We start from the raw sequence: 26,438 nt of genomic DNA on the forward strand, positions 1-26,438 counted from the left end.
TGGATCAGCGTCTCCCCTTGTAAAGCTGACATAGATGGTTTCAATCTGCAGCAGTCTCCAAAAGTATTCAAAACTGTGCTGAGGGAAAAGCAGCAAATCTGCCCAGGCTGCATGAGAGGTGAAGATGGCAGTGGGATTGTGTGAGATGTTGAGAGATTACCTCAGTGCTAAGTGGCGCATTTCAAGGGCTGCCTTCTCCTGTTGGAACCTGGTTACGCTTTAAGATCATCTGGGGCTGTTTGCCTTTAGATTCCCTTCACATATTGCTATTAGATGGGTGGTGACTTGGGATATGGCCTTGTCAGTGTGGGTGCTCCAGCTCTGGAGGCATAGAGGGTGGCCACACGAGAACAGGTCTTTTTCAATGGTAGCTCCATCTATCCCCAAGGAGATCCACCTGCTGTCAGGCATCAAACTAAGACTTTTTTCTTTTTACAAACCTTACTTTTGTAATTAATTTGCCTCCTACGTGGTGTCCATCTTTTAGTGAGACGGGTAGGAATTGTTATTAAAATTGTTATAGATTTAGTGTAAACCCTAAAAATCAATAAATGCTAGGGTTTCGGTTATTTGTGGTAAGATAGGAGAATGCAAGCTGCAACAGAATTCCTAGGCAAGCTGCAACAGAATACAAACCATCCTTGCTGGCTGGAGGAAGAGCAAACCTAACAGGACAAAAGGAGTTGATGGGCCATTGGAGAGAGGAATCCTTCAGGGCATGAGATGTTACCAAGGTGATGGGGTGTATGTTTGAGGGGACAGGAAAAAGGAATTTTCAAGCAAGATGTTTCTTGGAGAGAGGGAGGAAGAAAGGCTGATATCCATCTTTGGAGGGTGCTGGCTGCAGGCAGCTTATGCTACTGCCTCTTGGAATGACTACGCTGAAAGATGTGAATTCCCTCCATGCAGATTGCAAGGTGTAAATAGGTGAATAAACCATATTTCTTAAAGCACAACAGTCTCTGCTGTGTCTTCTATTCTCCAAAGGGACACCGACCCTGTGTGTGTGCGCCTTGGGACCCCATGGGGTCTTGCCACCACTCAGCAGAGAGAGGGGCAGGCACCTGCCTTTTGTAACAAAATGTCATTGGATGAGCATTTTAGGTACTTAGTACACTGCTTTTGACTTCCAAAATGTTTGAAAACCAAGGTGCATATTCTGATTGGTGCAGGTGCCCTGGAAACAATAGCTGTCAGCCGCATCGGGCATTCGGCTTCGGAAAAACGTTTGAAAACTGGAACACTTCTGGGTTTTTGGCATTTGAGAACCAAGGTGTTTTGAGTACCAAGGCTTTTGAGAATAAGGTAACCACTGTAATTGGTAGCTTATAATAAGCCCTGGTGCATAATTGACATGGATAAACGGACTAGTTATGACTATATTGTCAAGGGAAATACACTAAAAATCTCATTTGGGGGCATCTGGATTCCACTTATGTTGTTCTAGAATGGCCAAAATTGGATTATGAAGTGGAATGTCATGTATTGCTTGGGTTACGGATGTGCTTACATGTGTGATTTTTCATGGCTTAATTCAATCTTCACCAACCTGGTGCCCTTAACAGCTGTATCATCTGGGGCTTAAAACACCTGGAGGCATCAAGCTGGCAAATGCTTGCTTAATTGGTGTGTACTTGTATGTCCTCTGTACACTTTAAACAAAACATTAAAAAGCATTCAGAAGAGCCTGAATATGAATAAACTAGAACTATTATTTACCGATAACCAAGCTAAGCATATAACAATATGATGGGGCTTAACATTAAATGCTAAAATGTCTGTCCTGGGAGAAGACTGTTGAAACTTTCATGAGCGACCTGACAGTGTACTTTGTGAGACATGATTATACGGTAATTTGTTGGATTCCACTCAGTAGCTGAAGTTTGTTGTTTGTTGTTTGTTTGTTTGTTGTTTGTTTGTTGTTGTTGTTATTATTGTTGTTTTACTAATTATAATTTTTTTGAGGCTATAACTTGGCTGCAGCATTTACTCCCATAGGAATACAGATTTCATTCACACGGCAGTTTATTCCATTTTCCTGATGTTTCCCAGAATGTTAATTTCCACATTATATTTCAGCTTTCACATGACTCTGGGTTTATTCACACTTGCCTTTTGCTCTGGTCTTTCCAAATGTTTTACTTTTCGCCCTGTGAAACCTGCTCTTTAGCACTCAATTGGAGCAAATTACAATCCAGGTTTTCTGTAGACTGCAGATTTGCTGTGATTGAGTTTTAAAGAGTGTGCTTTTGCCAGGTACATTCTGGAGCAAAAAAAAGGGGGCGGGGCAGTCTGACACAGAGCTTTAAAGCACCGGCCGTGCGTGGAAAGAGCAGAGGAACAGTAAATGTGGCTAAGCCCATAAAAACCATTTCCAGAAATATGCCGGAATATAGTGCAAGAAAACTACAATTCCCAGTGTTCCCTGGAACAAGGGATTGATTGTTAAGGTACTCTGGGAATTGTAGCTTTGTGAGGAAAATAGGGGTCACCTAACAATTATCCCCTAACAGTTATCACTCTAAACAGACTACAGTCCCCAGGATTCTTTGTGGGAAGTAATGACTGTTTAAAGTGGTATGATATTGCTTTAAATGTCTAGTGTGAATGGTGCCCAGGCTAACTTCAATACTGTATAGTAATGACATTAATTCATATTACATTTCACTTGGAATCAGAGCACAGGGAATGGCCTGTTTTGGCTTTACCAAAATTAGTAGGTATTGGCAAGATAGTAGAGGGGGGAAATTCACTGATAGACCCAGCATAAGAGATATTAATAGTTTGGTTTGGACTATGTGAATAAGATTGAAAGAAACTAACATCTTAATATGTTGTCAATAAGGCCCACAATGCAGAGATACTGAAGACAATAAAGAGGAAGAAAACCAAACAAGCAATAAAAAAGCCTCTACAAACACATGGGCAGGAGTGTTTATATTATACTGCAGGTCTAATATAGCAGAGATAAGAGCCTCATAATAGTTGGTCAATGCCAAGTCAATAAAAAAGGTCTCTTCAAACAGAGAGACGGGAATTTAAGAAAACATTCCATACTAGATATTGACATCATGTCTCCTATGCAGAATGAGCAATATATTCTCCATCCAACAAGGCTGTGGTTGTGACATTCTGGGTGTTCATGCTGTGAGCCCACCCACTGGAACCTCAGATTGTATATATTTGTCAATAAACCATATATCCTAAAGACATCACTGTCTCCACTGTGCCTCATTCTGAGGAAACTGAACCCTGGGTAAGCGCCTGGAACCTCTGGAATATCTCACCAATTGGAGACTGGTATGGCATGCAACATTAATATGTTCATAATAGGAAGATGTGAGAGTAAGCCTTATGTGGTTATTGTTGTTTCATATATTGATTAATGCCAAAACGGGCATCTAAGCAGTTTACAATGTATGAAGCTAGTTACACAAACATTAGAATATATACCTCCATAATAATATGCAATAAAACAATCTCATTGAGACAACACAGCAATTAAAACGGGAGGCTCCGGTGGAGAGGTAGAGGGAACACCTGTGTAAACACAGAGGCGTGTCTTTGAAAGCCAATGGGATGTCATTACAGGTGAGATCTCTGTTTCACCAGCAAGTTCATTTCATAACACTACTGCCACCAGTGGGAAAGCCCACCTCCACAAACCATCAATTATCGGGTCAACTTACCAGAGAAGATGACACCTAGGAGCCCTCTGGCTCTCCTGTAAGACATATGTAATACAAAGGAATTTAAAGCCATATGTACGTAAAGGGCTCCCTTCTTCCATGTGAACCGTCCTTCCCCCGAGATGTGCACCGAAGGCCTACTTTCTCTTGAGTCTCCCCACCTTCTGAGGTTAGGCAGACATGACCACAAAGAGGCCCTTTTTAATGATGATGCCCAAATGGTAGAAATCTCTCTGTGTGCATGTTCCCCTGGTACCTTCTTTATTACCTTCAAAGCACAAGACAAGGGCCATTCTCTTCTTAACATCTTAACCTCCCAGTTAGACTATTGCATCATGTTTTAAATGGGGCTGCTCTTAAAGACAGTTTGGAGACTACAGCTAGGGCAGAATTCAGCAGCTAGATTGTTGACCAAGAAGGTCTGGACATGTTGTACCAATTCTGGCCTGACTGCACTGCTTGCCTATTAGTTTCCAAGCTTTGCTTTTGACTTTTAAAGTCCTATGTGGCTCAGGTTGGCAATGCCTCAAGTGCTGCCTCTCTCCATGTGACCTAGCGCAGACCCTGCTGTCTTTATCAGGGATCCTTCTCTGTGTGCCCCACCTGAGGGAGATGCAGAGGGTGGCCTCATAATAATGGGCCTTTCCGATGGAAAGCTTTACCTAGGAAGACAAGCTCACAGCCATCATTGCCAGGCTTGAGGTGCCAGGCTACATTGTTCACTCAGGTAATTAAGTTGCCTCCTACAATGATGCTCATCTTTTTGCAGGTGGGTAGGACTGGTCCTAATTAGTATGTATTGTTCACTGTTTTAGTTTTTCTGGTTTTAAATTGTATCTATTTTGGGGGGTCCATGGGGGTTCAGTAGCACAGCTTGACCCAAGCAGATTCAAGCTAAAAGCCTCCCTTACCAATGCATAATGCACAGCTACTGATGCTGGATCACTCACCTGTGACACCAGGTGAGTGTAGTTTGGGAGAAACGGTTCACAGGCCAAATTAGCACCTGTGCCAGGCCCATTAGTCCACAGAGTAAGCCCTACTAAGATCTTATGCACAACTAAATGGGAGCAAGACCCAGTGAACTCAATGGGGCTTACTTTTGTGTAGACATCCATAGGACTGCACTGTTAGAGCCCAGTCCTATGCTCATGGAAGTAAGACACACTGAATGCAACTGGATCATAGCTGTCAAGTGTTCCTTATTTGAAGGGACAGTCCCTTATTCCAGCGCCATGTCCCGCTGCTGTCTCTTATTGATGGATGTCCCTTAAATTATGTCCCTTATATTTCAAAGAAAGCAGCTCCTCTCCCTCCCTCCCTGCCGGCCAGCGAGGAGGGAGGCTCCAACTGTGTTGCTTGGCTGTGTTGCTCACCCAATAAGAAGTCTAAGAACGAGTGGGGGTGGAGCTTGCATGCCTTGTGTGTGGCTAGTTAATGCAAGCTGAGGGGCTTTTTGAATGCTGGATGCCATTTTGTTGCACGTGCTGCTGCAAACTTTGCAGTGCAAAGCCAGGCCGGGGAGCCATCTTAAGTTGAGGATGCATAGACCTTGTGGTGCATGTGATTCAGATTCTATTCAGTTACAAAGTTGGCTGGACAGTGTTCTTGAAGCTACCCAGCATGAGTTTGACCAGACTGCAGGAGGACAGGAGGACTGGAGTGCCTGGAACAGGTGAGGCTGCAGGTCCCTTATTTTCAAGGCTGCTGGTCCCTTATTTTCAAGGCTGCTGGTCCCTTATTTTCAAATCTGTAAGTTGACAGCTATGAACTGGATTCTGCTCCCACTGCTTCATAGTGCTACAGCTCCATTCTTCAGTAGGGATCCAATAGACTTCAGACATCACTCCCTTCCTGCCTTTATAGTTCAGTTCCCATGCAACATTTCAATGCAATGTTACTTAAAAATTTCAAACATGTGGGTAAGAGCAGTATGCATGCATACATTTCATAGGATTTTGTGCTAAAGATATATTTCCATTGGATGTGGGTTTCTTTTTCTATTTGTATATTGATCTGGGTACGTGAGCAGAAAGACTCTACTTCTTTTAAGCCTTATATGAGTTCAGCCACAATGTCAATACTGTAGGTGCCCATCTGGTATTTATTGAGAGCACATTACCAAAGGCGTGTGCTATTACACCATATCGTGTGCCCTCAGATATTGCAATGGAACACAATTATGTACACAGCTCCACCTTCCCCTCAGCTGCAAACAGACAGGGAAATGCCCAGCCGTCTTCTAATCATTTTCTAATTCAGAAGTGGATTTAGAGCACTTTGAGCTGTGTGGTCACACCAGGTGCACCGTTGTGGAGGGCACCTTTTCAAAGCTCGGTAAGGGCTTGCCCAGCTTCAGAAAGGAGAATGAGGGCTCTGACAGGGTCCGGAGTCCTTCTGCCTAATTCCCAAAGCCAGGTAAGCATTTACCAGGCTTTGGGAAGAGGGTAAGAGGACTGTGACAGAGCCTTCCTCCTCCTTCCTAAAGCCCCAGTTAAGCAGGCACTGTGAGGGTGGGGGGGGTGGTCGTCAAAAGGCCTTGCACAGGGTGCCTTATTACCAAGGTCCACCCTAGTCTACCTCTCATCACCTGGCCATTTGGGGCAATTAACCAGAGCAAATTCCCCAGGGTTGCCATATTTCAAACAGTGAAAATCTGGACAGAAATGTTATGGAGCTTTTTTTTTTTGGCAAAGTTTTTGAGCTATTTTTATGGGCAGATATGTCCAGGAAACTCCGGACGTATGGCAACCCTAAAATTCTCTTTAAAAATGATTGTAGCTGCAATCTTATGTATAAACCAGGGACCAAGAACCTCAGGCACAGGAAACAAATGTGGCCCTTCACTGGCCCTCCTTCACACCCTGAGGTTTTTTGCCTGACTATAATCAATCCATGAACTCCAGTAATGCTTCTTGATTGCCAGAATGAAAAATAGGGATGGAGTGTCAGTGGAAACTAGCTTCTGGTACAAAGGTAACATTTACATTTAGTTCTCTGCCTGCTTTTGCCTCAGGCATTATACTCCTGGAAAGTTGCCCAGATAGGACTGTAGCCCCTGAGCTGAAAAAGGTTCCCCACCTCTGACCTACATTGCCATTACTAAGAATCTGAAACCCATAGGATGTGAGCTCTCAGAATGTGCTGCTTCGTTTGCATATAAGGTAACTGGGTTGCTCTCATTGTGGCGAGCTAAAGGAAGCCTGAAACTTGGCAACAAAGCTTCTTCTCCTTTCAGGGAGAGCCCCCTTTCAGCCCCTCGTGTGCCTTTTCAGTCTATGTGCAAGTAGAACATGATGTTCTACTTCCCCCCTCCTCTACCACCTTCCTCTTGAAAAACCTGGTAATTTATGACAAATGCTTGTATACGTTTTTGTCTGGCATGTATGAGCAAGCTGGAGTGCCTTTTAAGCGAAGAAACAAGCTCTGACTTGGAAGATCACCATCAATTACTAAGTAGGATTTAAAATAATAATAATATGTGAGCATTTCTGACAATGAAATGAGGACCACACTACATCTGGTGCTGGCAGATCTGGGTGACTAAACCCAATGCTATCCCAATAACATTGGAAAAAGGAAGTCCCAAAATATAGACATAGAGCTGCAACTCTACAATCAAACTGAAAGCAAAAGGGGGAACTGGACCCTTTAGTGCACAGGTAGGGAACCACTGGCCTGTGGGCCAATCTTGGCCCACCTTTGGGGTCCAAATTGGCTTGAGAGACCATTTTCCACAAACTCTACCCACCTGCCCATCAGCTGATGTCAGCTGGAGAGTTCAATCCAACTGGATGCTGCTTCTCCACTCCACAGAACACACTGGTGAAGCAGACCCCTGCAACCAACAAGACCAAGTCCTATGCTCATTGGAGGGTTCACCAGTGTGTACAGTGTGAGGAATGCGCTGGCAAAGCAAACCCCTCTCATACCCTGCAAGTGTCCTTATTTGGTTGGGACGGTCCTGGAATGTCTAACGCCACCACGGCTTCTGCCTTGATACTGGGGCTCCCCAGTTTCTCCCAACCAGCAGATGGGGGGGCCATGGAAGCAGTTCCAGGGGGTGGGGGCAGTAGTATTAGGTTTTGGGAAGAAGGTGAGTGGACTCTAGGACCCTGTCAGGGCCCTCCTGCCTCCTGCCCAAATGCACCCATCACAGCCGAGGAGATATCTGCAGTAATTAGAATCTGCACTCATGGTTTTTAACGTAAAGAAATGGTTAAGGAATGGTTTTGCTAATGTAGATGGACACATGAAGTCCTACTTTTAATGTTCATGATGCGTTATTAAAACATGACACCAGAGGGTGCTGCAGAGCAACCAGAAACCAGCACTAGGGAGACAGCATTTTGATAAAAAAACCAAAGGTAAAAAACACTTTAATTTACAATTATGCCCTGTGATGTTTTAGAACGACATATCTAATACTGTTCTAATAACATTAAACAGGTGTAGATCCAGCCTCTGTGTGTGATACATAATGATGTGTTACATAAAGCTGTGTTACATAAAGTCGACAAAACTAAAGAGCTTTACACTATTCACTTTTGTAATAATTCCCACACAATAAGGGGAGATATTTCTATAAACAGAAAAAAACACATTTTTATATATTTTTATGGGATTTCGCATATCCACAAAGTGGCAGAAAGAACCACCCGAGTACCACCTTTCTCTTCCCATCTGCCACAAGTCACTTTGCTACCTAGGTGTACAAATAACCACAAGAAAACCCAACCCCAAGCAAGTTGTTTTTACAGCCATCTATTGACACATCTATAGATATTGATCTATCAACTTGCCGATCGTATGGTCGGCGGTTCGAATCCCCGCGGCGGGGTGAGCTCCTGTCTTTCGGTCCCAGCTCCTGCCCACCTAGCAGTTTGAAAGCACCCCTAAAGTGCAAATAGATAAATAGGTGCCGCTTTATAGCGGGAAGGTAAACAGCGTTTCCGTGTGCTGCGCTGGTGCTGGCTCGCCAGAGCAGCTTCGTCACGCTGGCCACGTGACCCGGAAGTGTCTTCGGACAGCGCTGGCTCCCGGCCTCTTAAGTGAGATGAGCGCACAACCCCAGAGTTGGACACAACTGGCCCGTACGGGGAGAGGTACCTTTACCTATTGACACATTTAGTATAAAACCTCAAAGGTTGTGGTAAGAAGGAAGGGGTTAGGGTTCTCTTTTCCCGTTCTATCCATTCCCACTAAAATAAGTGTATCCAGATGCTTGACAGCATGGGAGCAACTCCTGTTATCGGGAGTGGGTGGTGCCACAGGTCAGGTTTCACAAATATCTAAAAATGCTGGTAGGCCATGATGTGAGCAGCTTGACAGGGGGTCAGAGAATTCAACCAGGAACAGAATTGGTAGTTGAAATTGCCACAATTCTCACATTTGCCTGAAGGCAGTATTGTATTCACACAAGTGAATACTAGTTTGTTTTTTGTTTTTTATGTGTGTGTCAGGGAACTGCCATCAGAGCTAGAGGTGGAGGCAAGGCTCCAAAGCGATGCTGGAGAAGGGCCCAGCACGGAGAGAGGCAGCTCATCGGCTGGGGAAGGAAATCAGCATAACACCAAGGATAAAGGGGGGCAGATGGGGGAATCGGCAAGGGGGCTCCAGGACTCCTCGCCGGAGACCAGCGGGGAGAGCACGGGTCCTCCGCTGCCCACACCGACCCTGCGCAGAAGACTTCCGCGCAGGGAGAGTAGGCGGAGACTTGGCGTCAAAGAACTTCTTTGCTGGAAGAGGTTCAAGAAACACCCACTGACGGATTCTGCTAGCGACTGAAACAGCCACAAAGTGAAGGGCTGTCCAGACAGAAAGGGTTTAACCAGGCAACCTAGCCAGGAGTGGCGGCAACTTACGCACGAGCAACCCCTATAACCATTACAGTGTGTAAACAGTATATGTTCACACACTATATGTTTACACATTCTATGTTTTTATGTGTGTAAAAATTATATAAATAATTGTTTTATTTTCTGCATTTGAAATGTGATGAAGATAATCATGCAATTAAGTACATAATTCATTGCATTCGTTTCCTCTATAGTGGATAGCAAGATCAACAATGTAGGTTTCAATGGAAGCAGAACAGCAGTGGGAAGGAAACAACACTGATTGCAACAAGCAGAGGACAGGATGAGAACACTAAGCAGATTATAGATAGGCCTGTTTATGGAGCAAAATAGGGAAAATGGAAAAGCTGACATACAAACAGAAACTAGCCTGTGGCCAAAGTAAACAGGACTTGTTTGTTGATTACATACATCAAAGTGAGCATGGAATACCTCCACCAACAGCCTTCATGTGCATCTGGACATTATGAACTTCATTATCTCTCACTATTGCCATATTTTCATATTTACCTGGTTCACTTGGACATCCAAAAAGTTCAATTATGGAAAAGAATAACACTGATGGGACAATTGAGACAGTAATTGATATTCCTTCACTGTTTCCTTGCCCCTGCCTCCCCCCCCCAAAAAAAAAATATTGTCGTTTGCTGTGTGTAATGGGCTTTTATGTTTTGATTTTTATATGATTGTGAATTATTGAAAAAAATCTACTTAACAACGACAGTAATAATGAGGGCACAGAACCTTTCAAGCATAGGAAAACTCAAGGGTCATGGGAATAAGAGGGTGCTTGATGATGTTTGTATCTTCCATGCAATGAAGCCGAACGAAGCTGATTACATGGGAAATAATAACACTTCCTATAAAGAGTTCCATGCAGTTGAATCATTAAAAGTGATGCAGGAATTTCTAATGTGCAGAAAAGTCATTATGGGATAGTTTTAATATTCATAGTGAGGTAAGAAAAGCAGAAAATGAAATGAGAAATGTCTACTTATCTTTATAGGATCATTCCACACAATGAAAAAACTGATGGCTCTTTTTGACCAACAAATACCAGAAAATAAGGCTTCATTCCCTCTCCTTCCCTGGGAAAGTTGTAATTTAAAGTCTTTGTGTAAAGGTCAGACTACAACTTATACTAGGGGCAGACTGAGACATGCAGAATAGCTGAGGTGTCCTCTGCAAGAACTTGAGGGCACTGGTTGCTTCTCTAGAAATCTGACAGGTTAGCAGTGAATGGTGGGATATTTGCTGAGGGTGCTTAAACTGTAAACATCCACTTATGCTCAACCTTTGTAAACAAACACAAGTATTATGACCCGTAACAAGAAAATAAACCTGGATATGCACTGAAACCTGTGGAAATTCACGTTGGGGTATACATAGCAATTGTGGTGAGAAATGGGATGAACAGAACAATACTTGAGAAGAAGAAGAAGAAGAAGAAGAAGAAGAAGAAGAAGAAGAAGAAGAAGAAGAAGAGGAGGAGGAGGAGGAGGAGGAGTTTGGATTTGATATCCCGCCTTATCACTACCCAAAGGAGTCTCAAAGTGACAAACATTCTCCTTTCCCTTCCTCCCCCACAACAAACACTCTGTGAGGTGAGTGGGGCTGAGAGACTTCAGAGAAGTGTGACTGGCCCAAGGTCACCCAGCAGCTGCATGTGGAGGAGCGGGGAAGCGAACCCGGTTCCCCAGATTACGAATCTACCACTCTTAACCACTACACCACTCTTGAGAGGAGAAAGCCCCTCAATGCCAACTTCTCTAGGAATAGTTGTAATGAAAATACTCTCTCAGTAGGTCGCTGTAAGACCAGTGACCAATAGACTAACCTCCCCCTGCCCCCAGTGCCCACATTCACCCTTAGTCAACCTTAGGTGTCATATGCTCAAGGTGGGCATGACTAAAAGTGGGTTTGGCCACTCTCCCAAGCATACAATGTATAAAGCATATCAACACCCACAGAGGATACCAGTGGGGGCTCATGACTACTGGAACTGGTAGAGTGGAATGCTGGGGAATCAACTCTTGGTGTAGCCAGAGGCAACATAGCCAGAGCTAACTAATTCTATATTCGTCTCTCATACTCCTCCCTTTTGAGTTCTACAAGGGCAGCACTGAGACTGAGGAGGAAGAAGCTAACAGGTTCTGCTTCCTGGACTGGTTGTAAGTAAGAATGAAGGCAGATGAGGACAGATTGAGGGTGGTGGGGCAGTTCTCCTTTCTGGAGCGTTGGACCCACTTCCACCGGAGGATGGACACTGATGTATAAACCGTATATACAAAACAGAATAAATTGGTACATTTCAGGGGGCCTTAGGGGGCAGAAAAATGATTTTGCCTTCCATTATCGGAACAGTTAGCAAAAAAGAAATATTTTTTTAAAAAAGCTTTTTATTTATTTATCATTGCCACTGCAAAGGAAAAGCTATAATTGCCCCTGGTGGAATTCCCATTCCTGTTGTAGGGGCCAGGAAGCTTTAGGGGTATCCTAGCCAAACAGAAATGTGTACTCTACTCTGTACACAGTAAACCCATCTTTCGTTTATGAATTAGCATTTCATTTTAAGGGTAAGGAAACTATGGACTCAGGATCCTTCAGTGTTCCCCTCCCTATACATTCATGGGCAGCAGAATTCCTTGGCAATTTTTCAATTATAGGAAGAGATTTTGTTTGCTTCTGATGACTTGCAACCATTATTTTAATGGACAAAATTTGTTCCCAACGGCTATGTCATATTTCCCTCCATTATTATTTTTAATTTTACCAGACAACAAATCTAATTGCTGTTTTCCATCTGGGCTAATGGCAGTTGACATCATGTCAATTCTTGACTATACAGAACCTTTATTATTAATGTTTTGTCTCTTTCATAAGTACCAAATATGTTTAGTCCACATCTGTCAGGACTGCCGCTAGGTCCCAGCTCACAGAGGACCAACGCCCAGTGGATGTTATATACAAAAGTCTTTATTAAAGTTTAGTTTCCATTTCCAAGCTCTGGGCGCGCAGACCCACGTCTGACGCTAGACCGGCTAAGTCCCCTCTGACTCACTGCTCCACCCACACCAGTTTAAGATTCTAGCCCGGCTCCACCTCTTGCGCTGCTCTTTCCTGCGCTGGGTCCTTCTGCCCTCTGGGGTTCCCTCCTTCCTGGACTCCTCTGACGCTGAGCCTCCTGAGTCTTGCCCCTCCCTCCGGCGGGCTTTAGGACCTGGCTCCCTTCCCGGGCTCCCCGCTGTGCCGCGCTCCTATACATTTGAACTTGGCGCGCGCACCCAGCCGGTGACTTTCCTTCTGACCGTTTCCCCGCTTCCTGATGTGGGTGTTGCCAAACCTGACTCCTCTCCTCCCTCTGGTGGTGAGGACACTGGTCCCGACTCCTGGGACTCCCCCTCCCCACTGCGCTCTGGTGGAGATCTCCAGCTGCTGCTCAGGGACTCCCCGCTGGCCCCTTCCTCCTGGGGCTTCCCCCCTGGACCCCCCTTCGCTCTGGCCACCAGCGCTCCCTTCTGTGAGTCCTCCGATTCGCTAGAGAGGCTTGTGGAATAACTCTGGCCACTGTCACTGCCTGCGCCCCCCTCGTACTCCTCCTCCTCACTCTCCATTTGCTCCCCCTCCTGTGTCTCTCCTTCTGAACCCCTGACAACATCATTTACTCATTTTTAAAGCTCTAACAGATGACTTACAGAATTCTACAGTGGTACCTCGGGTTAAGTACTTAATTTGTTCCGGAGGTCCGTTCTTAACCTGAAACTGTTCTTAACCTGAAGCATACTTTAGCTAATGGGGCCTCCTGCTGCCGCCGTGCCGCCAGAGCACGATTTCTGTTCCCATCCTGAAGCAAAGTTCTTAACCTGAAGCACTATTTCTGGGTTAGCGGAGTGTGTAACCTGAAGCGTATGTAACCTGAAGCGTATGTAACCCGAGGTACCACTGTATACACTTTTTAAACATCTAACAGGAGTATAGTCTAAATGGGGGGGGGGATATTTTTTTCTTTTGAAGGGTCCAACTCTATTGAGCTGCCACTTAATATTTTATTTTATAGGATTTATAAAATACACATTGAAAACTCTTAACTGGTTCACATAATGTTGCAGATAATATTCCTTTACTTATATTAACTAGAAATCTCTCTCCTCCTTCCCATCTGGTCTGGACATATCATTGATCAATTGACTCTCAGAAGTATCATATGGCAACAACCCTCTTTCTTTTCTATTGGATTTTATATAATTTTACGAAGCTATAAATGAAAACAGCTAGTCAGGCATAATAACAGGAAAGAAACATCTCGTATTCCCCTCCCTCCCCCCTCCTTAACCCTCAGTCATACAGTTAAGATTCCAGGTTAGTTAAGAATTCTAATGCTGTTTGGTTTTGAGTCTGGGTGGAGTTTGGCTTGTGGAAATAAAGAAGACAACCACCAACCTGTCACAGCAATGCTGTTTGACATTCATTGATATTTGTGGATGTTACGATAGGCATATCTGTAGTTGAATGGATGATAATTGGTCTGTCCCATGGATGTTATGGCTTTAAAGTGTCTGGTTTGAGTGACATGGGGATTGTGTGTTACCTTTTCAGCCAGATGTTTTTAATACCACAATCCTTTTCCAGATGTTTCCAGATGTTTTTAATACCACAATCTTTTTTTTCTGAACAAAAAACCCCCAATTACTAATTGTTCAAGCTTCCGATAGTGATCAAAGTAAGTGGGAAGAATGAGCCATTCCTTCTATATAACTCTGTGTTTGCTAATAGTGGGGGGAAGGTGGGTTAAAACCACTGAATATTATACTTCCATTTATAATCTGTTATCAGGGCTCAATTCGATGTTACCCTTGGAGGGCATCCTTTGAGGCCTCTTTATAGCAACTGTATGTAGAAACCTCCATAGCCACCCCTCTTCTACCATCAGTGCTCCACTGGTGCTTGGCGGGCGGGCAGCAGATTAAGAGATGCCCTGATTCTATATTCCTGCATTGCAAGGGGCTGGACTAGATGACCCTCAGGACCCCTTCCCACTTTATGGATGCAGGTGGCGGTGTGGTCTAAACCACTGAGCCTCTTGGGCTTGCTGATTGGAAGGTCAGCGGTTCAAATTCCCATGACGGAGTGAGCTCCCGTTGCCCTGTCCCAGCTCCTGCCAACCTAGCAGTTTGAAAGCACACCAGTACAAGTAGATAAATAGGTACCGCTGTGGCGGGAAAGTAAGCGGCGTTTCCATGTGCTCTGGCTTCAGTCATGATGTCCCATTGCACCAGAAGCAGTTTAGTCATGCTGGCCGCATGACCTGGAAGGCTGCAGGAAAGAGAGATTAGCGCCGCAACCCCATAGTTGTTTTTGACTGGACTTAACTGTCCAGAGGTCCTTTACCTTTTACCTTTTTTACCCTTCCAACTCTACAATTCTATGATTCTATACTTGCTGAATTGGTATACAGTGGTACCTCGGGTTACATACGCTTCAGGTTACAGAATCGGCTAACCCAGAAATAGTACCTCGGGTTAAGAACTTTGCTTCAGGATGAGAACAGAAATCGTGCTGCCGCGGCACGGCAGCAGCAGCAGGCCCCATTAGCTAAAGTGGTGCTTCAGGTTAAGAACAGTTTCAGGTTAAGAACGGACCTCTGGAACGAATTAAGTACGTAACCAGAGGTACCACTGTGTACGATTAAGGCTTTATAAATAATCCACACCAGAGATTCCTAAATTTCTTTTCACACGAATCGTTACTGGATGCCATTTATTTGGTTCCCTTTAATCATTTTCTTTCTTCCTTAGCATGGTTGTTAATTAAATCAAACTTAACTGTTCCCAAGTCCTTTCTAATGATAGCTTGTTTAGTTGGTTTGTAGGTATTTCCAACCCCACTCTCCAGGTTCTGCCGTATATTAACCAAGCAGCAGTTAAAATATCTGGATCTTGTAACCTTACAAGTATCTGCGGCTCAGCACTTGCAGTAATTTATTGAAGGATCCAATTCGTCTTGCACGTTGCTTACCAACAGGTCTCTCTATACAGGCAACATTATTGTCACTGCTCTTAGCGCCCCCAGGTGGAAGAATGTGTGCATTGATAACATGGTTATTGTTTCTGTTAAATGAAAACATGCAAATAAGGGTCAAATCCATGAACTTACTAACAGAACCTTTTTGCACACTGCATCTCTTGTCTTTTAGGTTAGTGGTAACTGACTTATTTGTTGTTGTTCTTTTAAATTCAGTGGTTTCTGCTAGGGATGGACGAACCCATCACATCCAGTTCCTCTCTGTTTCTCTTTCTCCCTATCTGATATGCAGTTTGTCACATTTCAGAATAAGTTTGCATTTTTTAAAAAAGTCCTCATAAAAATTTGCCAGCAATTTAGTGCACATTTCTCCTAATAGAAACACATTTCTGCAATCAGATGGCTGTAATAGAATTCATTTCTGTATGATGCAATTTTCACTAGCTCATGCAAACTCTCCCAATATTAGCATATTTGTACACATATTTTTTTTGGGGGGGGGTTGGAGAACTGCATCACAAAATTTGGAGAAGTATCAGTTTTGAAGGATAGCTAAAAACTGCTCAAGGCCAGCTTAATCTCCCTGAGGCCCAGGATTTCCAAGATGTTATTATTTGCAGACTGTAAGGTCCTCCGTGGGGCATACCAGGAGAGGCGGTCCAGTAGGTACGAGGGTCCTAGGCTGTATAGGGCTTTAAAGGTTAAAACCAGCACTTTGAACCTGATCCTGTACTCCACCAGGAGCCACCAGTGCAGCTGGTATAGCACCGGGTGAATGTGATCCCACGGCGAGGACCCCGTAAGGAGTCTTGCCGCAGCATTATGGACCCGCTGGAGTTTCTGGGTCAGCTTCAAGTAAGCCCCACATAGAGTGAATTACAATAAATTATAAATTATATTTGTGTTGTTAAGTTGTGGGTGAACATATCAGACGACACAGCGATTCTTCAAACAGCTCTTGTTTATTCACAGGCCAGGACAGAACTGAACTGAAGGGCTCAGTCAGCCTACTTATATAGAGCTCCAGTACCACGTTACTGTAACAACTTTCTAAAACTATCCAATCACTGAACGTCACTTTCGATCCTTCATTTGCATAACTATCTACAGGATCCCCCTGCTGGCCCAGGGTGAGAGCTTCAGTACATAACAAGTGTATTATATATTACAATAATTATAAAAAAAATAAGATTAGACAAATTTATAGAAGAGAAGGTTATCAGTGTCTACTAGCTATAATGGCTATGCTCTTCCTCCACAGATGGAGGCAGCAATGCTTCTGGATTCCAGTTGATGGAAACCACAGGGCAGAGGAGATGGCTCTTGTGCTCATGTTCTGATTGCTGGCTTCCAACAGGCCTCTGGTTCACCACGGTGAGAACAGGATGCTGGATTAGGTAGGCCACTTTCTGGATCAAGCAGGCTCTTCCTATGTTCTTAAGGTCAAGGACCACATCTGCAAATCAAACTGTGAACTGAACTGCAACACAATTAGATCCTATTTGGAGGGGCAAACTGGAACAGAACTAATTCTTCTTTTTTTATTATTTAATGAATTTTCCAAGCAGTGGGAACTCCCACCTGAGGGAACAAAATCTGGTTCCATTAGTGCTGGATTTTCAAAGAGCCTTGAAAACCCCTTTATTTCATGCTGGTTTTAGTAAAAATGCTAAGCTGAGTTTCAGAGTCTGAATGGTGCGTATTAATGCTGTTTTTAACTTGTTCTATCATAAATTCTTCAAACTACTTTTATATGAGCATGTGGCTTGCTTTTGAAATGTCTTAAAATGCTGTTTGCAATGGCTGCATTTTCTTGGAATAGGGTATGAATGATTTGGAGAAAGTGGATAGAAAAACTCTCTGCATCATAAATAGTAATAATGCATGAAGTGAATCTGAATGGTGGAATATTTAAGACTGAGGAAAGGAAGTGCTTCTTCACACAACACATATTTAAAACTGTAGCATTAACTACTATAAGATGTAGTGATGGCCACTAACACAGATGATTTAAAATACGGATGATTCAAATTCATGCAGCATAAAGTTATCAATAAATACTGTCAGTTGCTGAAATCACAAGTGGAGAAAATGCTTTTGCACTCAGTTTCTGCTCCCAAACTTCCGACACCTGCTTGGTCACTTTGAGAACAGGACTAGGACTAAGTGCCTTTGGTCAGATCCAGTTGTAAAGCGGAATATTGTTCTGCAAAAATGTGTACGAGGCAAAACTCATTGTTGTCCCATCACCAATTGCTGGGCTCTGAACCTTCTTCCTTTGGTGGTTCCCCTGCTGGTTTGTCCCACCATTCCTCTGGATCCAACCAGTCCATGACGGTCTGCCTCCCTGCAAAGCAAAATCCTGCTCCAGGCCTTTGCATTCAAACTGTGACTAACTTTCAAATAAATGTGCTTAAGACAGTGGTATGTCACCAGTTTTGCTGGAATCCATGACACCCAATATCCCACTCATTTGCAAGCAGCCTGGCTTATTTCTGAGTAAATGCAGTTTTTAAAAGACATCCAAATATAAATCCAAGACACACAATAACCCCCACCTCCTGTAACTGCAAGCAGGTGGACGTACTTCAGAGTAAATGCACAGCTTTTTAAAATCAACAACAACATATAATACCTGTATCTCTCAGTATGGTGAAAAGGAACTCTGTGTTGTTTCCAGCGGTAGCCGCAGTGAACACAAAATGAATGGAAGCCCAGCAAAAGAGCACCAATCAGAAGAGCCAGAAGAAGATGGCGAGCCAATCAGGTGAGCCGGAAGTCCTTGAAGAAGCTGTGGGTTGGTCTTTTGGCTCCAGTGGCTCCTCCCCTCTGGATTCAGCGCTGCTACCAAGGTCAGAGAGCGACAGCAGCTGGAGTAGAAGTCTCTCTCAGGGCAGGCTGCAGATTTTGGCACTGGTGCCATTTTGGTGGCAGCTGTGGTGGCTGTTTCACCATCAGTCTGCTTGGTTGGCAGTGGCTCCGCAGGCAAGCCCAGCAGCAGAATCTGCTGCCCTGGCAGGATCTCACCCCCGGAGGCAACTGCCTCAGGGTGCATCATCAAAGCAACAGCCTTGTTTAGGAGAAATTCAAACCAAAATACTGGTGAATTTTCATGAGGACTTTTAAAAGAAATTGCAAACCGGCGTGGAAATGTGGTCAGGGCATATAAATATTGCAAATAAATGCATAGATACAGAGACCTAAATGAACTTTGTTTCCCGAGCTCTGTAACTCCAAAATGCAATTGCCACTTTCAAACCAGAAGCAACAGTTCATCTTTTGAGGCCTCTCTGTGTGAAGAACCACATATTTACAAGGTGATATGACTTCATAAATGTATTGGTTTTGGCTTCAATTTGAGTGGTTGGTTTAGGAAGTATTCCCTTGAGTATACTCCTAGGCAAGATGGAAACAAGATTACAGCTCTGATTGCCAGTCAGGCACACAGAAGTCTGTTTATAGATTGTCATAAACAGCATGGAAGGGTGGAACATGGAATGCAAGTCAATGGAACTGCAATTTTACCCTAATAATTTACGATAATAGAATCCATGCCTGCTGCCACCAAATGAGTCAGGCCATTCACCCAGATGTTGATTATTATGTTGGGGGGGGGGGAATCATTCAAAAAGTGGCTCAATGCAACTAAGAATTGATTCTCCAATTATTCCCACTGAACACCAGATATAATGTGTGGGGATGATTAGGGAGGCAGGAGAGGATACATTATTTAATGATATCCTTCCTAACTTGCTCTAGCAAGCTCCATATTCTAGCAGAGTTCCAAACATCCCCCTTTTTAAATTACTCAGCGATCAGCTTGTTGCTGACTCATCTTATCATTAAAGTCTTACCATTAAAGATTCTTACCATTAAAGATTCCTTCCTGGTAAAATCCCTTCTAATCCCTCTTAAAAAGAATAAATACAAGAATCTGATTAACGTTTATATAAAAGTAGTTTACTCACAGATTCATTCAGGTACACAGACACAGGGCTGTCTTAAGCATATCTAGCACTGTGGTGCAAAGATCCCTCCGGCGCCCCCGCTTTCCCAAAGTTGTTGACCTTTTCCCAAGCCTCTACAGGGATCGCTCTCCTCCCACGGAGGCTTGAGAGGCAAGTTGCACACCCGCCAGCCATATGGCTGATGGGGCACAGCTGGCGGATGTGCAGGGAAAGGGAGGCCACTGGCAAAGCCACGCAGCTCCCCCACTCGCTGGGGTGCCCCTGAGAGGCCAGCGCCCTGGCGCAATGCGCCAGTAAGCCCAATAGGAAAAACGGCTCTGCACAGACATATCCCTGAAGGCAGCCTTAGGTTACATAACAACTAGAACTATTGCATAAAAAAGTTAGTCCCAAGTGACTGCGACTAAGCAGTCACTTCTCCAAACACACAGCAACGTACAAAATGGAGAACACACACTGATCAGAACACGGAGGCCATGTGCTCCTTCATGCTAGTACAACAGACCACACCCTCTTCAAGTCACATGTAGTGGAAGTCTGTTCCAGCTCAGGAGGAAACAGGAAGGAAGCCTTCTCCTGAGTGGTACAAAACATCCCATAACATGTCCACTGTAGGAATGTTGTACAGTGGTACCTCTAGTTACATACTTAATTTGTTCTGGAGGTCCGTTCTTAACCTGAAACTGTTCTTAACCTGAAGACCACTTTAGCTGATGGGGCCTCCTGCTGCCGCCGTGCTGCCGCCGTGCAATTTCTGTTCTCATCCTGAAGCAAAGTTCTTAACCCGAGGTACTATTTCTGGGTTAGCGGAGTCTGTAACCTGATGCGTATGTAACCTGAAGTGTATGTAACCGAAGGTACCACTGTACTTGACTGCAGTTTTACATCCCACATAATGGAGGTGTCTGGGCTTGACCCAGGAGGTTGCAACAATGGCCGAACAGCCCAATGACATCCCAGTTGTCACAGCAGTAGAGTCACAGACAATGTTAGCCAAAGAAATGGTCAGAAAAAGGCTCCATTTGAACTGTATCATTTAAACAAGCATCATACCACATTAAATTGTTGTTCTCTCCCCTCCCCCAAATACTGGGAGCTGTAGTTTTTCATAGTACAAAGTTGTCAGAATCCTTTGGATTGAAGCCATGATTCTTTAAAGTGGTATGATGCTGCTTTAAATGTATAGTGTAGATGGCAGCCTAAGAAGAAAGGGAGGTGTGGCTTTGTTGCCATGATAATCCACTGCTTCTCCTGCCAGGAAACATGACTGCAGCCTATCCATGTGATAATTGAGAAGAGGATCAGCCCCAGGATCAGAGAGGATCAGCTCCAGAATTCTCTGGAAAAGCAGAAACAACGGCAATCCTATATTCACTTCCCTGTGAATAGCCCCCATTGAATTTAGTGGTTATTTCTGAATAGCCATGGACATTATTCACTGCCTCCTCTCATATGAATGAGGCTGGAAGGGAGAATTGGGCTCATGAGTGGTATTCATGTGGTGTGAACATATGCCAAAACAGTCCCTGATTAACCAAAGGAGGCAGACCCTTTTTAATGGTTGCTGCCTCTGGTACCTGCATTACACAAAGCTCCTACACCTAAGCCTCTTCACTGGGCTTCCTTTACGGAGTACTTGTTCAAAGAGGAAGAACAATGGCATGGATGGGGCTAAAAGGACGATCCTGCTCCATTGTCTACACAATCACACTATACATGTCAGTAATGTGTGCATGAGGCCTAAGAGCTCTGTGGCAGCATTATCTGCCTTGCATGCAGTAGGTCCCAGGTCCAATACCCAACATCTCCAGGTAGGTCTACAAATTAGATGGACCAATGGCCTGACTCTGTATTCATCAGCTTCCTTGGATCTGGGAATAAGGAATTATTATAATAATCTGTTTAAATCTGTGGTGCAGATGCACCTCTGAACATAGATAGCCAGCACGTTCCATGCCTTTATTGATGTTCCCATGTTATGCCTTTTCAGCCTTGAGCTGTGGTTTGCGAATTACAGGGATAGTTCCTTATTTTTGGAACTATGGATCTATGGAACTATGTTTTTGGCTCAGTTCTTCTAAAACCATTTTAATGCATACTGACAGATGTTCTGCACCCTTGGCTAGGATTTAGGGGGAAAAACATAGCATTTGCGGGGAGCACTAATATGCTTTCTTTTTGGAAATGGCAAAGAAGCCAGATGTGTGCAAACAGCTCTTCCTTCCATGAGTCCCCATGAGTTCAATGTGTCTTACTCCCAGGGAAGTGTATCTCAGAATGCAAACTTAATGAGGTGTCCATTAACAGGAAATGGTAGATGTGAGCATAATGAGCTTTTGAAGAAACAGTGTAGTGCAGTGATTAGACTAGAATTAGGGTAGAGCCAAGTTCAAACTGACACTCAGCTGTGAAGCTCATGGGGTAACCTTGGGCTGGTCATTCCTTCTCAACCTAACCTACCTTTACAGGATTGTTGTGAGGACAAAATGGAGCAGCAGAGCAATGCACACTTCCCTGAGTTCTTTGGAGGAAAGGCAGGATATGAACGAAATACGTTAACAGCACAGTCCTATTTATTTATTTTTTCTCAGATTTATTTCCTACCCTTTCTCATATTCGGCCAGTGTAGGATGGGGGAGGGAATGATCTGGCCAGATCCAGTTCCCCTATCCTAGTTTATGGGATAAGCAACATTGGCCAAGTGTAAAACTCTAGCAGGTTTGAGAGAAGGAAAGGCTAGAACCCTCTGCAGGGAGGTGGGACCAATTCGGATGGTCGGCCCCCGCCATTTAATGGATCCAAATGGTTTCCAGAGAGTGGTAGGGGATGCTTTATCCCATGTTGATGGCCTTTCAGCTGATTCCCTGATGGCCCGCTGGAATGCGGAGTTAACCAGGGCTATCGACTGTCTGGCTCCGAAGCGCCCTCTCCGATTGCATGGAGCCCGGACAGCCCCGTGGTTTTCTTCAGAGCTGAGGGCGATGAAACAATCGCTGAGATGGCTAGAGCGTCGGTGGCAGAAAACTCACTCCGAATCTGACCGGACACAGGTTAGGGGTCATCATCAAGCCTACCAAGTGGCGATAGCGACGGCGAAGAAGACTTTCTTCACTGCCTCTATTGCATCAGCAGAAAATAATAGCAGGAGACTCTTTCAGGTGGTTTGCAATTTAACGGAACCACCTTTACCACCGGGGCCTTGTAAAGACCCCAAGATCTCCTGCAACGATTTTGCAAAGTTTTTTGCAGATAAAATCACTCATATTCGGAAGGAGCTAGACACCACCGTGGGAGCAGGGCTGGGGCGGGAGAGTGCTAGAGCTCTGTCTGGTCAAGTTGCATGGAATCAATTTCAATCCGTTACCCCCGAGGATGTGGACAGGCTGCTTGGACGCGTGAAACCAACCACCTGTCTCCTTGATCCTTGCCCATTCTGGCTAATAAAAGCAAGCCGGGAAGGGCTGGGCGATGGGCTCTGCGGGGTGGTGAATGCTTCCCTCTGTGAGGGAATATTCCCAGATCCGCTGAAAGAGGCGGTCATTAAACCGCTTCTTAAAAAACCATCTTTAGACCCGGCCAGTATGGCCAACTATCGCCCAGTCTCAAATCTTCCATTCTTGGGCAAGGTGATTGAACGCGTGGTTGCTGAACAACTCCAGGTACGCCTGGAGGATGCGGACCATTTGGATCCCTTCCAATCGGGATTCAGGCCTCATCATGGAACTGAAACTGCCTTGGTCGCGCTGGTTGATGATCTCCGGAGAGCTAGGGACAAAGGTGAGAGTTGTTTCCTAGTTCTGCTGGATCTCTCAGCGGCCTTTGATACAATCGACCGTAACATCCTTCTGGACCGTCTAGAGGGGCTGGGAGCTGGGGGCACTGTTATACAGTGGTTTCGCTCCTTCCTCCTGGGCCGTGTTCAGAAAGTGGTGGGGGGGATGAGTGTTCAGACCCCTGGACCCTCACTTGTGGGGTGCCTCAGGGTTCGTCCTCTCCCCCATGCTTTTTAACATCTATATGAAGCCGCTGGGAGAGATCATCAGGGGGTTTGGACTCGGTGTCCATCAATATGCAGATGATACAAAGCTCTACCTCTCTTTCAAATCAGAACCAATGAAGGCGGTGAAGGTCCTGTGTGAGTGCCTGGAGGCAGTTGGAGGATGGATGGCGGCTAATGGATTGAAGTTGAATCCTGATAAGACAGAAGTACTGTTTTTGGGGAACAGGGGGTGGGCTGGTGTGGAGGACTCCCTGGTCCTGAATAGGGTAACTGTGCCCCTGAAGGACCAGGTGCGCAGCCTGGGAGTCATTTTGTACTCACAGCTGTCCATGAAGGCACAGGTCAATTCTGTATCCAGGGCAGCTGTGTACCAACTGCACCTGGTACGCAGGCTGAGACCCTACCTGCCCGCGGACTGTCTTGCCAGAGTGGTGCATGCTCTAGTTATCTCCCGCTTGGACTACTGCAATGCGCTCTACGTGGGGCTACCTTTGAAGGTGACTCGGAAACTACAACTAATCCAGAATGTGGCAGCTAGACTGGTGACTGGGGCGGCCGTCGAGACCACATAACACCGGTCTTGAAAGATCTACATTGACTCCCAGTACGTTTCCGAGCACAATTCAAAGTGCTGGTGTTGACCTTTAAAGCCCTAAACGGCCTTGGCCCAGTATACCCAAAGGAGCGTCTCCATCCCCATCGTTCTGCCCGGGCGCTGAGGTCCAGTGCCGAGGGCCTTCTGGCGGTTCCCTCATTGCGAGAAGCAAAGCTACAGGGAACCAGGCAGAGGGCCTTCTCGGTAGTGGCGCCCGCCCTGTGGAACGCCCTCCCATCAGATGTCAAAACGATAAAGAACTACCTGACATTCAGAAGACATCTTAAGGCAGAGACTTCCGGAGGCGGCGCGAAACAGCAATGGCGGTCCTCTTTGCGCTGTGAAGAGGGGCTCCGCGAAAAAGGGTCGTCCGCTACGGCAAAGCGGAGACCCATCAAGAAAAACCGCAGGCAGAGTGAGCCTGCGGCCGTGGGACTCGGCGGGCGCCTGGAGCCCCCCCAGAAGCGGGGAAGGAGCCTCGTAAGAGGCTCCGGAACGTGAAAGGGGGAGCGGCGCTGTGAGTTCATCGCTCTTTTCGTGGAAGCAAAGCCGCGCTGCTGCTGCTGATGAGCGCTGACCTTTCTTCTTGAAATTATCGGAATTGGAGCAACATACCCGTGAGTAAGGGTCCTAAATTATACAACTAAATTGAAGAAATTCGACCGAAAGCGGGAGGCGAGTAACAGGAAGTCCGCCTCCCGACTCTGCTAATTAGATCAAAGCAAGGGCTCGGAAACGAGCTGAAGTATTTAAAAAGGGATTTTAAAAGTGGAAGAAAGGGTGCATTGAGAGACTCTGTATTTTGAAGATAAAAAGGAAAGAACTGTGGGTTGTATAGACTTTTATTCTTTAGAACTATCCTCCAATTTCTGGGCTAAACGGGGCTGAAAGAGATAACCCCGTCACCGGGCTGCCAGTGCATAGAAAAAGAACTGTCAAACTGCTGTCAAACTGACGACATTGTTGCAGAGATCGAAATTGTTGCATAGACTGAGATACTAACATTAAACATTGTTGCATGGACCGGTATCGATACTTTATGGCTGGATCTTAAGAGATTAGAAGTTTTGGAAACCTTCCTTTTGTGTTTGGGAATTACAAAACTCAATATGGGGAATTGAGGAACTTCAATGGCGGAAAATAGTTCCTTTCTTTTTTGAAACTTTGAAATACTCCCCCTATAGGACTGTGGAAATATAGTTGCATGGGAACTGAGCTTTATTGAAACCTTTTGTGGTTCTTTTTATTTATATTTGGGACTTGTTTTTCCCATGGGACAAAAAACCATTTGACCTTGAACAGAGGCAGGTGTGGAATGAGCGGCACAGGGAGAACAAGAGCAGCTAAAGCTAAAGATAAAGAAAAAGAGAAAAAATCTGGGCAACTGCTGCAAACAACTCTAACTCATCACCGCAGATCATCTGTCCCAACTGTGCTGACAGCACAGGAGGTGGAACTAGTGCAGCCTGCTGCAGAAGACATGGCAACTGGAGGATCTGAAACAGTTTTAAAACAAATTTTGGAACAATTGGCAGTCTTAAACCAAAAAGTGGACAATCAAACATCAAAGATTGACCAAGCTACATCCTCTATTGGCAAATTAACTGAACAGGTTTCGCAGCACACTCAGGCAATTGAGAAATTGCAAGGGGCTACGGCAGAAAACTTTAAATTAGCTGTGGAAGCCAATCAAAAAGCAGAACAGGCGAACTTAAAGGTGGAGGAAATTAAAGGAGAGGTAAGACCTTTGAGAAGGCAGGTAGGGGAACAACAAGCCTACCTGGCATTGGTTGAATTGAAAAGTAAAGATAGTAATCTCAGGATAAGGGCTATCCCGGAATTGGAACAAAATAATCTAGAGGGATTTTTGTCACTTTTGTTCTCCAAATTCTGGGGAATTGAGGAAGAAAAGGACTTTAAAATTGTGACAGCCTTTAGACTGGGAAAATCAGTAAAGAAAGACAAGCCCAGAGATTGTTTGGTTGCTCTGAGATCAAGAGAAGAAAGGGATAAGATACTAGGCCTACATTTTAAGAAATCTTTGGAGGTAGAAGGTAAAAGGGCCGAAATTTACAGAGATATACCTAAATATCTCTTGGAACTTAGGACTACCTATATAGATTTGACCAAATTGTTGAGACACAACGGAATTCCTTACAGGTGGGAGTTTCCACAAGGACTTTCATTTACTTACAAAGGAAGGAAAATAAAGATTAAATCACCTGAAGACCAGCAGAAGTTCCTACACGACCACGAGGAGGACCTGCAAAAAGGAGCTGCAGCTTCTTGGCCTCCACCACCACCGGG

At 44.8% G+C, this 26,438-nt stretch overlaps 1 protein-coding gene across 1 annotated transcript in view; it reads left to right on the forward strand.

The window, feature by feature from the left end:
- Positions 1–24,050, forward strand: part of LOC310836710 (growth hormone secretagogue receptor type 1-like) — a 202,755-nt gene extending 178,705 nt beyond the window's left edge. The window contains exon 4 of the mRNA XM_083722435.1: positions 23,981–24,050. The gene's annotated coding sequence lies outside the window, so the exon portion shown is untranslated. The remainder of the gene's footprint in view (positions 1–23,980) is intronic.
- The last annotated feature ends 2,388 nt before the right edge of the window (positions 24,051–26,438 follow it).

Source organism: Podarcis gaigeae (genome assembly GCF_964106915.1).
Source record: "Podarcis gaigeae genome assembly, chromosome: Z".
NCBI lineage: Eukaryota > Metazoa > Chordata > Lepidosauria > Squamata > Lacertidae > Podarcis > Podarcis gaigeae.